The sequence below is a fragment of the Phyllobates terribilis genome, unplaced genomic scaffold, assembly GCF_046119375.1.
Source record: "Phyllobates terribilis strain yellow unplaced genomic scaffold, ASM4611937v1 Scaffold_4__5_contigs__length_816908805, whole genome shotgun sequence".
Lineage (NCBI taxonomy): Eukaryota > Metazoa > Chordata > Amphibia > Anura > Dendrobatidae > Phyllobates > Phyllobates terribilis.
Genome location: NW_027362764.1, coordinates 567,259,639 through 567,272,443, shown reverse-complemented (window position 1 = coordinate 567,272,443; position 12,805 = coordinate 567,259,639). Strand labels below are relative to the sequence as shown.

The following is a 12,805-nucleotide window of genomic DNA, read 5'->3' as shown; positions in this document are numbered from 1 at the left end:
TTGTAATAAATGATGTTAGTGTTAACATATAAAAAACATCACAGAGGAAAAAAACTGCATTACCAACACCAGGTCAGATTATCCATGCACTAGTGACCTAGTGTTGGTAAGGCTGTTTTTTTCTTCTGTGATGTTTTTGAATTCATGTCATCTAGTTAGCCATTTTTAATTTTAGTGTTAGGACTCGCAAGTCTGAGGACCCTTGGCGTGGGATGTGAGCTTGCATATTTTGGCCAAAATATCAACCGATACCTCATGTAATGTATTTATCTTATACAAATTATTTTTCATCTTTTTATTGCACATTTTTTCCATTTTGCAAGATGCAGCCAGGCCCTTTAGTGTTGGTTGGGTAAATTGGGGCGTCTGTCTTGTGGGGTGCACTTATAATAATAATAATCATTTTTATTTATATAGCGCCAACATATTCCGCAGCACTTTACAATTAAGCGGGGACATGTACAGACAATAAATTCAATACAATTTAAGGAAAGTTTAAACAGTTACATTAGGAGTGAGGTCCCTGCTCGCAAGCTTACATTTTACAAGGAAATGGGAGGACACAAAAGGTGAAAAGTGCTTGTTCTTTGAGGTCAGGCAATTATAATAAATAGGGATTTTCATATAAGGCTGCATGATCCGGTCATCAGCCTGTATGTTTAAGTGCAATAATCAAGTATCAAGTGCAGTTATCGTGTGCATGGAGGATGTAGAGACAGATGAACAGTAGGGAGCAGATTCTGAATAATATTTAGGAGGGAACAGGGGAAAGTTGAGGTGGTAGGCTTGTTTAAAGAGATGGGTTTTTAAAGCACACTTGAAGACGTGGGGGCTAGGCATCAATCGGATTCTCTGGGGTAGAACATTCCAGAGAGCTGATGCAGCACGAGAGAAGTCTTGGAGACGGAGGTGCGAGGTTCGGATTATGGGGGATGTTAGTGTTAGGTCATTAGTGGAACGGAGGGCACGTGTAGGACGATAGACAGAGATGAGAGAGGAGATATAAGGTGGTGCAGAACTGTGGAGAGCTTTGTGGGTGAGAGCGATGAGTTTATATTGGACCCTGTTGCAAATGGGTAACCAGTGTAATTACTGGCACAAGACAGAGGCATCGGTGAAGTGGTTGGACAGAAATACGACCCTGGCTGCTACATTCTGGACAGATTGGAGAGGAGAAAGTTTGGTAAGAGGGAGACCGATCAGAAGAGAGTTACATAGTTACATAGTTTATAAGGCCGAAAAAAGACAAGCGTCCATCCAGTTCAGCCTATTTCTTGTGCACTGCAGCTATTCCGCAGCGTTGATCCAGGGGAAGGCAAAAAAAAAAAAAACATGCGGTATAGGCCAATTTACATCATTGAGGAAAAATTCACTTCCCGACACCAATCTGACAGTCAGATTAAATCCCTGGATTAATTAACTATCACTAAGCATAAGATGTAATTTTATTGTTCTCAAGAAAGGCGTCCAGGCCTCTCTTGAACTCATTAAGTGAGTTGGACATCACCACTTCTTCCAGAGAGTTCCAGAGTCTCACAGCTCTGACCGTAAAGAATCCCCTTCTATGCTGGTGCAGGAACCTCCTTTCCTCCAGACGCATAGTGTGCTCCCTCGTCTTTGTCACCATCCTTGGTATAAACAGGTCATGGGAGAGATCTCTGTACTGCCCCCTGATGTATTTGTACATGTTTATGAGGTCTCCCCTAAGCCTTCTCTTTTCCAACGTAAATAGGCCTAATTTTGACAACCTCTCTGGGTATTCTAGTCCCTCCATTCCCTTTATTACCTTAGTCACCCTCCTTTGTACCATCTCTAGCTCCAATATGTCTTTCCTGAGCACCGGAGCCCAGAACTGTGCACAATATTCTAAGTGCGGCCTTACCAGCGCTTTATACAGAGGAAGAACAATGTTCTCATCATATGCCCCTATTCCTCTTCTGATGCATGCCATGATTCTATTTGCCTTCGCAGCTGCTGCCTGACACTGGGCACTCCAATTTAATTTGCTATTAACCAAGACGCCCAGGTCCTTCTCCATGTCAGATTTCCCCAACGGTTTCCCATTTAATATGTATGGGTGACTGCTGTTTTTCTTTCCCATGTGCATGACCTTACATTTATCGGCATTGAACCCCATTTGCCATTTTTTGGCCCAACTCCCCAATTTATCTAAATCCTCCTGTAGCTGTGCCCTATCCTCATCTGTATTAACTACTTTACAAAGTTTAGTATCATCTGCAAATATTGCTATTTTACTATGCAACCCTTCCACTAGATCATTAATAAATATATTAAATAATATAGGGCCCAAGACAGACCCTTGAGGCACCCCGCTAGTAACCCTGACACACCCTGAGCTTACTCCATTGATAACCACCCTCTGCTTTCTATCACTCAGCCAGCTATTTACCCACTTGCACACATTATCCCCCAGACCAAGCATTCTCATTTTATATACCAACCTTTTGTGTGGCACGGTATCAAACGCTTTGGAGAAGTCAAGGTATACAACATCCACTGACTCTCCCCGGTCCAGCTGTGAGCTCACCTCCTCGTAGAAGGCGATCAGGTTTGTTTGGCAGGAGCGATCCCTCATGAATCCATGTTGATATGGAGTTACACAGTTATTATCATTAAGATATTCTACAATAGCATCTCTAAGAAATCCTTCAAACAATTTACCCACAACAGACGTTAAGCTGACTGGTCTATAGTTCCCAGGGTCACTTTTAGACCCCTTTTTGAATATTGGTACCACATTTGCTTGGCGCCAGTCTAGTGGGACAGTCCCTGTCCATAAAGAGTGCTTGAATATAAGATACAGCGGTCTGTCTATCACATTACTTAATTCTTTTAGTACCCGGGGGTGTATGTCATCTGGGCCTGGTGACTTGTCTATTTTGATATTATTTAGGCATTTCTGAACTTCCTCCTGGGTTAGGTGGGTGATATTTAGCGGAGGGTTTACTTTATCACTCTGCATTTCCTCCGATAAATAGTTTTCTTTTGTGAAAACAGTGGAGAAGAAGCTATTGAGTAGGTTTGCTTTACCCTCATCGCCCTCTATGATTTTACCCAGGTTATTTTTCAATGGGCCAACTCCATCAGTTTTAATCCTTTTACTGTTTATATAGTTAAAGAACAGTTTGGGATTCGTTTTACTTTCCTTGGCAATTAGTCTCTCTGTTTCCTCTTTTGCTATTCCAGTAGTCCAGAAGAGAGTGAATAAGAGCAACAGTAAGAGTTTTAGCAGTTTCAAAGGTGAGAAAAGGTCGGATTCTGGAGATGTTTTTAAGATGCAGGTGACAAGAGCGAGTGAGTGATCGGATATAGGGAGTAAAGGAAAGGTTAGTGTCGAATATGACCCCAAGGCAGCGGGCATGCAGCTTGGGGGTTATGGTTGAACCCTCCAAGGTAATTTCAATGTTAGGTAGAGTTAGGTTAATAGAGGGGAGAAACACAAGAAGTTCAGTTTTGGAGAGATTCAGTTTAAGATAGAGGGAGGACATGATGTTAGAGACAGCAGACAAACAATCCTTGGTATTCTATATTAGGGTAGGGGTGATACCAGGGGAAGAAGTGTATAATTGGGTGTCATCAGCATAGAGATGATACTGGAACCCAAATCTGCTGATTGTTTTTCCAATAGGGGCAGTGTATAGAGAGAAGAGGAGGGGGCCTAGGACTGAGCCCTGCAGAACTCCGATAGTAAGGGGACGAGGAGAGGAAGAAGAGCCGGCAAAAGATACAGTGAAGGAGCGGTCAGAGAGGTAGGAGGAGAACCAGGAGAGAACGGTTTCCTTGAGGCCTATAGAGTGGAGCATAGTGAGGAGGAGCTGGTGATCCACAGTGTCAAATGCTGAAGAGAGATCCAGGAGAATCAGCAGGGAGCAGTGACCTTTGGATTTAGCTGTTAGTAGATCATTAGAGACTTTCATTAGTTTCAGTGGAGTGTGAAGAGTGGAAACCAGATTGTAGAGGGTCGAGGAGAGAGTTATCTGAGAGAGAGCGGATCATACGGGAGTGGACCAAGCGTTCCAGGAGTTTAGAGATGAAAGGAAGGTTAGAGACAGGTCTGTAGTTAGCAGTGCAGTTCTGGTCCAGGGATGGCTTTTTAAGTAAAGGGGTTATGATGTCATGTTTAAATGAGGAGGGAAAGATACCTGAAGAAAGAGAAAGGTTAAATATTTTAGTCAGGTGAGTGGTGACCACCGGTGAGAGAGACTGCACAAGGTGTGAGGGAATGGGGTCACTGTTGCACGTTGTAGGCCGAGAAGAGGTGAGGAGCTGGGTAACTTCTTCTGTAACAGGTGTAGAACGAGCTAAAAAGCTTGTAACAGAACTTCAACATGACGTTTCAAGGATGGAGTGAGACTGCCATCTACTGGCCAGAGACAGTCAAGCGGAACCAAAATACACAAAGGAAGTTCCAGGCAGGGGAGATTCAGAGGCTGGACCCGATCAGGTGACTTCCAGGAAGGAGTTCAGAGAGATAAGAGGCCAGCGCGCCAAACCTAAGGGGTCTTTGGCGCCAAGCAGCAGAGAGGAGCAGACGTGCTCCCTGCGTCCTGAGAAACCCCGTGTGACAGGCCAAATCCAGAGGCCTGAGAGGTGCTCCAGCCGGGCACCGGTAAAAGAGCTCCGGATCCCTCACAGTTGTGACTCGAGTGCTGTGCCTGCTGAGGATACTAGGAACCTGATCGCTGTGCTGAGTGAGTTCGCGGAACCCGACGGCGGCCGACGTCGGGTTCCGCGAACTCACTCAGCACAGCGATCAGGCGAGGCCTGGACCCCCCTATCCAAGGCTCGAGAGACTGCCCCCAACAGCCAAGCAGAGAGGAGCTGCATACGTGAGCAGGGCCGTCACTTCCACTGCTCACCCACGGTACCGGGGACAATTGGGTTTAAGTACTCAGGTTGGGAGGGGGACGGTTGGGGCTAAAGTAGCACAACGTGATTTAATTGAATTCATCCGGAAAGAGACTCACGGCCTAGCGGGAATAACCGGTGACCCCCGCTAGGGCCAAATTCACAGTTAAAGAACTTGTGTGGTGCTTCTCATGCTTGAGGGCATCACCTTACTTTAAGAGACTGCGCCTTATTTTAAGAGACTGCGCCTTATTTTGAGAAATTTCGTATTTTTCTGATATTTCAAACCACTGTTCATTACCCTTGTTGCTAATCCCTTGTTTCAGTATACCTGTTGTATAAAACTGTTTACAAACATTTCTGACTGTTCTCGCCTTGTGTCTCTGTGCGTTGCATTCCGGCACCTGCATTACATTTGGCGTAGTCGGCAGGATGCAACATTCAGACGCAGAGATGGCGGATCAGTCTATGGCTGGGTCCGGCCGGAGCCATATACCCCTGGGGGCTATGCTCAGCCATCTTCCCAAGTTTACAGGGGATGGCATGTCACTTTGGGACTGGGCAGAAAGACTGAGAAGTATGCTACGTATGTATCCCCTTGACCCTCTAGCCCAGGCGGAGTTGGCCCTCCTAACCCTTGATGGAGAGGCCCGACAGACTGTGATGTACCGCCCACCTGGGGACCGTGACACCGTGGATAAAGTGATAAAAATTCTAGAGGACATGCACGGTGACACTAAAGATTTGGGACACTTGCGCTTACGGTTGTTTCAGCGGGTCCAAGGGGAAAATGAGACAGTAAATCAGTATGTTAATGCATTACAGGAAGTGACGGCCCATATCACTAAGAAAACTCGAGATGGTAACCGAGGACTGGGACCATTGGATGAGGTGTTGCGTGACCAACTGATTGCTGGCTTGAAAGACCCTTCCCTGAGGCAGATCCTGAAGGAGCGGCTGCGACTGAGCCCTGATATGGGCTTCCTGGAGGTAGGGGCTGAAGCTAGAGTCCTGGAGAGAGAAGTTCCTGTTCTCAAAGCCACAGTTAGAAGTCATGAGGCAATTGCTCCTGGATTCACCAACCAAGAGCCTGATTGGGTACGGGAAATACGTCAGGAAATTCGAGACATTCGGGGTGAGCTGAATTCTATTAGGAAGACTCCTACTGCCCCCTTGCCGACGGACCGTACTGCTCAACGCGGATGGAGACCAGAACGAGAAAGACGTTCCTATCCGGCCCCAGCACGACATGTACCCGACCTATCGGCAGAACGAGGACCGGAGTGCTGGACCTGCGGAGGTAGGGGGCATATCTCCAAAGACTGTCCCAACTGAGAAAGGAGGAGGAGGGGACAGCCGTTAAACTAAAATGCCCCACGGTTGTGGAGCATACCGTGGGGTCTCGAGCTTCAGAGAGTAGAAGAGGGAGCTCTGAAGACATTGTCTCCGAGAGGCCCATTATCTGGGCTGAATTCAATGGGCAGCGGATCCGTTGTTTGATGGACACCGGGTCTCAAGTGACCACTATGCCTGAGACGTACTTCCAAAGTCACTTTCCTGAAGTCGCTCGTTCCTGCCGGGAACCCACTGTCAAACTGGTGGCGGCTAATCAACTACCTATCCCAGTAGCAGGAGTAGTATGGATGTCTGTGTGGGCATGTGGAAAGGACCTCGGTCGAAAAGGGATTGTACTGACCACCGGGCCCGGAGGCGATGGGCCCATTGTAACCCTGGGCATGAATGTGCTGAAAGAAGTCGGACAGTTCCTGGCTGAGGGCTGTAGCAAAAACAACTGGACCCGCGCCACTCGAGACCCAGCTAACAAGAGAGTGTTCCAGCACCTCGTGCGGGTCAGTCAGATTCAAAAGTTGCCCACTACCTCCCAGTACCTTGGTAAGGTATCGATACCGCCCGAAGCCACAATAACACTGCCGGTGGGACAGACTGTACTCACTTTGCCGGTGCTGGCACATGTGTCCTTAGAGGGCGTGGACATTCAAGTTGAACCAATGGAGGGAGAAGAAGCGCCCTCTGGACTCCTGATTGCTCGAACTCTGGCCACCGTGCGGCACGGTCGAGTACCCGTGCGCTGCATCAATTTAAGTGGCACCAGTTTACAGTTGTTGCCCCGACAAGAGGTGGCGCGAGTGTGCGTAATGCCGGAGGCCCTTACTAGAGCTGACGCTATAGGGCTGGCACCTGTGGAAGGAAAACCATGGACCCTAGAGGTGTCCCTCAATAGCCAGGAACATGGAAGAGAACCGTTGGCTGGACGCCACCTCCTGGAAGAAATGGAAGCTAACCTGACTGAGTTTTCTGCTGGACAAGTGAGGCAGATCAAACAACTTCTACAGCGATATCAGGGAGTGTTTGCACAGCATGAAGATGATTTCGGGTGCACTCGGGACATTCAGCACGAAATACCCACCGGAAATACTGCTCCCATCCGAGAGAGATATCGGCAGATCCCGCCTCAAATGTACCAGGAGGTGAAAGAGCTATTGGCCCACATGTTGCGGAACGGTGTGATCCGTGAAAGCCAGAGCCCCTGGGCGGCTCCGATCGTGCTGGTCCGAAAGAAGGACGGTACCCTGAGATTCTGCGTAGACTATCGGAAGCTGAATGCCTGTACAGTACGGGACTCCTATCCACTCCCCCGAATCGAAGAGTCTCTATCTGCACTAGGGAGCGCCAAATTCTTCTCCTCCCTCGACCTGGCCAGTGGCTATTGGCAGGTCCCAGTAGCTGAGAAGGATCGTCCGAAGACAGCTTTTGTTCTCCCTATGGGCCTGTTTGAGTTCAATCGAATGCCGTTCGGACTAACAAATGTGCCAGGAACCTTCCAACGGCTGATGGAGAGATGCTTGGGGGACCTCAACTTTGAAGCCACTTTAATATATCTGGACGATATAATTATCTATTCCGCAACGTTTGAGGATCATCTCCGCCGATTGGAACAAGTGTTAGAACGGCTACAAAGGCACGGCCTGAAAATTAAGCCTCGTAAGTGTCGTCTCTTCAAACGAGAAATTGAATATCTGGGGCACACTGTGTCCAGTGCAGGGGTGCACCCCACTGCGGAGAAAGTAGCTGCCGTGCAGAAGTGGCCCACGCCCGCCAATCTAAGGGAACTAAGGGCATTCCTGGGGCTCGCTGGATACTACCGCAGATTCATTAAAGACTTCGCTAAGATTGCGAACCCGCTCAATGAATTGCTGAGAGGAACAGCCGGGGGAGCCAAGCGGCAGCCCATTCAGTGGGGCCCACGACAAGAAGAGGCATTCCGAGCATTGAAAATGGCGCTAACAGATGCCCCGATTCTGGCCTACGCTGACTTTTCGCAGCCGTTCATGTTGTACACTGATGGAAGCTTGCATGGGCTGGGAGCAGTGCTGGCTCAAGTACAAGGAGGGAAAGAGCGAGTGATCGCGTATGCCAGCAGGTCACTCCGAGATACGGAGAAGAATTCGGACAACTACAGTTCGTTTAAGCTGGAGCTACTAGCACTGGTGTGGGTCATGACCGAGAAGTTTGCTGAGTACCTGTCAGGGTCAGAAGTGCAAGTGCGGACAGATAACAACCCTTTGGCCCACTTGGAGAATGCCAAACTGGGCGCGTTAGAACAGCGGTGGGTCGCAAGGATGTCCAAATTCCAGTATAAAATCGCCTATCGGTCCAAGGCCCTGAACACACATGCAGATGCCCTGTCCCGGGTCACTCAGGTGGGGCCGAAGAAGGACAGAGATGAGGAGCTCGAAGGCGACGAGATCCCGGATTTCAGCCAGTTCGCCGCTGCTGTGGTCGACGCCCAAGAGACCAGAGGGGAGCCGAGGCCCACTCAGATTCTGGGACGTTCAAGAGACGAATGGATACATCTGCAGCAATCCGACCCGGAGCTAGCAAAGTTGAGAGAATGGGTCGCCCTTAATCAGAGACCCGACCAGGAAACCAGAGCCGCTTCACTTCCAACTACCCTACAAATCCTAGGCCAGTGGGAGAGGCTCCTCCTGAAGGATGGCTTGCTATGCCGAAGAATCCAGCTGCCTCGAGAGTTTGATGTTACCTGGCAAGTGGTAGTTCCAGGAGCACTAGTAACACAGCTAGCCCAAGAAGCTCATAGAAGAGGTGCTCACTTCGGAGTAGAAAAGACCTTCCGGTGGTTGCAACGGCTGGTGTATTGGCCTCAACTGCGACAAGAAGTCGAGGGGGTCTGCCGAACATGTCGCCAGTGTGAGTTGAACAAGTCCCCGGAGCAAAGAGCTCCCATTCAGACCATCCGAACTTCTGCCCCCTTGGAAGTCTTGATGATTGACTACTTGATGGTAGGAACTTCATACAACGGTTATGGACACTGTTTAGTCATGACTGATCACTTCACCAAGTTTGCAGTAGTGACGCCCACTAAAGATCAGACGGCAGAAGCCGCAGCCAAGGCCATCTGTCAAGATTTCATCCGGATTTATGGGTGCCCGAAGTGAATACATTCTGACCAGGGGGCCTGCTTCCAAGGACGAGTGATGGATGAGCTATACCGCATCTATGGGATCGACCGTTCCCGGACAACACCCTACCACCCGCAAGGGAACGGGGCTTGCGAGCGCTTTAACCGAACCCTGTTGCAAATGTTGCGAACACTGGAAGCGGACAAAAAGATGAAGTGGCCCGAATTCGTGTCCGAGCTGGTGTGGGTGTATAATAATCGAGTTCATGCAACCACCGGCTACACCCCCTACATGTTGCTGTTTGGAAGAAGTGGCCGAGAAATCACCGAACTGGAGCTAGACTCAGAAGACCCCGGTCCGGGCAGTAGCCCAAGTACCTGGATTCGAGAACACCAGCGTCGACTCCATACCGTGAGAAGACTGGTTGCTCAGAAGTTTCAGGAAGTAGAGCATGCAGTTCGGCCCCCGACCACAGGTGGATCGCTTCAGCCAGGAGACCGAGTGCTGGTGAGGGCTAAACGATTTGGGAGTAAGCTGGACCATCGTTGGGAGGCAATACCATATCGGGTGGTGAAGAAGGTTCACCCAGACAACCCCGTCTACGAGGTTAGGCCCGAAGGGGATGACACCGCGACATCCAGGGTGTTGCACCGTAATATGTTGCGACCTTGCTCCTCTGAAGCAGAAGTCTGTAACAGGGCTGGGCCCTCAGACGTGTTGGCTGAAGTGCCACATACAGGAACCTTGGGGGATGAAGAAGGGTGGGCCACAATGCAGTTGGGCCCATCAGAACCGTTGGTGCCACTCCCGAGTGGAAGTCAGAATGAGTCAGGAAATGATTTGCAATCCCCAGTAGTTGATTCCTCGGATCTCCCGGAGTCTCCTCCGCAAGAAGAGCCCCGCAGAACTGAGCGGGCTAATGCCGGAATTCCTCCTAACCGGTATGCTCAGGAAGAGTTTATCTGGTCTCGAATCCAACAGAAAACGCAGGAGTGTGCCCAACTCCTGTCTGAGCTTGCACTGCCTGGAAGGAGACATCAATTCTGCGAGGAGTCCACTCGCCCGAGGACTGGCGAGCAAAAAGGAGGGAGGAATGTAGAACGAGCTAAAAAGCTTGTAACAGAACTTCAACATGACGTTTCAAGGATGGAGCGAGACTGCCATCTACTGGCCAGAGACAGTCAAGCGGAACCAAAATACACAAAGGAAGTTCCAGGCAGGGGAGATTCAGAGGCTGGACCCGATCAGGTGACTTCCAGGAAGGAGTTCAGAGAGATAAGAGGCCAGCGCGCCAAACCTGAGGGGTCTTTGGCGCCAAGCAGCAGAGAGGAGCAGACGTGCTCCCTGCGTCCTGAGAAACCCCGTGTGAGAGGCCAAATCCAGAGGCCTGAGAGGTGCTCCAGCCGGGCACCGGTAAAAGAGCTCCGGATCCCTCACAGTTGTGACTCGAGTGCTGTGCCTGCTGAGGATACTAGGAACCTGATCGCTGTGCTGAGTGAGTTCGCGGAACCCGACGTCGGCCGCCGACAGACGAGGCCTGGACCCCCCTATCCAAGGCTCGAGAGACTGCCCCCAACAGCCAAGCAGAGAGGAGCTGCATACGTGAGCAGGGCCGTCACTTCCACTGCTCACCCACGGTACCGGGGACAATTGGGTTTAAGTACTCAGGTTGGGAGGGGGACGGTTGGGGCTAAAGTAGCACAACGTGATTTAATTGAATTCATCTGGAAAGAGACTCACGGCCTAGCGGGAATAACCGGTGACCCCCGCTAGGGCCAAATTCACGGTTAAAGAACTTGTGTGGTGCTTCTCATGCTTGAGGGCATCACCTTACTTTAAGAGACTGCGCCTTATTTTAAGAGACTGCGCCTTATTTTAAGAGACTGCGCCTTATTTTGAGAAATTTCGTATTTTCCTGATATTTCAAACCACTGTTCATTACCCTTGTTGCTAATCCCTTGTTTCAGTATACCTGTTGTATAAAACTGTTTACAAACATTTCTGACTGTTCTCGCCTTGTGTCTCTGTGCGTTGCATTCCGGCACCTGCATTACACAGGCTCAAAGATGGTTAGTGAGCTTGAAGTGCGGCAGGGAAGGGGATCCAGACACTGAGGAGATTGGACTGAGATGTCCTGATGGATGTGGTTGATTTTTTTCTAGGAAATAAGTGGCCAGATCCTCACTGCTGAGGTTGGTGATGGGGGCCTGTGCTTTAGGTTTCAGGAGGGAGTTTAAGGTTTCAAAAAGTCGCTTTGGATTGTTGGACAGTGAAGTGATGAGGGTGGCGAAATAAAATTGTTTGGCTACATGAAGGGCAGAGTTATAGGTTTTGAGCATGAATTTATAGTGGATGAAATCCTCTGCTAAAAGTGATTTTCTCCACTGACGCTCAGCACACCTTGAGCAACGCTGAAGAAAGCGTGTTTGCATCGTGTGCCAGGGCTGCCGTTGTTTTTCATCTTTTTTTTACATATTTTTTCCATTATGCAAGATGCAGCCTGACCCTTTAGTTTTGGTTGTGTAAATTGGGGCATCTGTCTTGTGGGTTGCACTTATATAGTACTGGATAGCTCGCCTGATCTAATAGTATAGACGTCATCAGTAGGCTGTAAGCCAGACCCTGTACATCACACGTACCTGTGTGACTGACATCCTATGCAAGCTCCATCTGTGTGCATGTTTAATACTACACAGCCACCCCTTCCATGAATTTGTAGGTCTGTGAGTGGCTGTTTGCATCAGTATTTTTGCACCTGTGCTGCCCCCGCCTTTATCATGAGGGTCTGCTGCATCCTGCTAGTGCATAGGTAATCTGATCTGGTATTGGTAAAGCTGTTTTTCTCTTCTGTGATGTTTTTGAATTCATGTCCGTTAGCCGTTTTTAATTTTAGTGTTAGGACTCGCAAGTATGAGGACCCTCGGCTTGGATTGCAAGCTTGCGTATTTTGGCCAAAATATTCACCAATACCTCATGTAATGTATTTATCTTATACATTATTTTTCATCTTTTTATTAAATTTTTTTTTCCATTTTGCAAGATGCAGCCAGTCCCTTTAGTGTTGGTTGGGTAAATTGGGGCATCTGTCTTGTGGGTTGCACTTATATAGTACTGGACAGCTCGCCTGATCTAATAGTATAGGCGTCATCAATAGGCTGAAAGCCAGTCACTGTACATCACACATACCTGTGTGACTGATGTACTATGCAAGCTTTATCTGTGTGCATGTTTAATACTACACAGCCACCCCCGTCATGAATTGGTAGGTCAGTGAGTGGCTGTTTGCATCAGTATTTTGCACCTGTGCGGCCCCCGCCTTTATCATGGGGTCTGCGGCGTCCTGCTAGTGCATAGGTAATCTGACCTGGTGTTGGTAAGGCTGTTTTTTTCCTCTGTGATGTTTTTTGAATTTATGTCCTCTAGTTAGCTAGTGTTAACATATCCAGTGTATGAGTGACTGAAATATGCGAGTGGAGAGTAACTTGTATAAAAGT

At 48.8% G+C, this 12,805-nt stretch overlaps 1 protein-coding gene across 1 annotated transcript in view; it reads right to left on the bottom strand.

The window, feature by feature from the left end:
• Positions 1–12,805, bottom strand: part of LAMA1 (laminin subunit alpha 1) — a 264,311-nt gene that overhangs the window by 121,923 nt on the left and 129,583 nt on the right. The window lies entirely within an intron of this gene.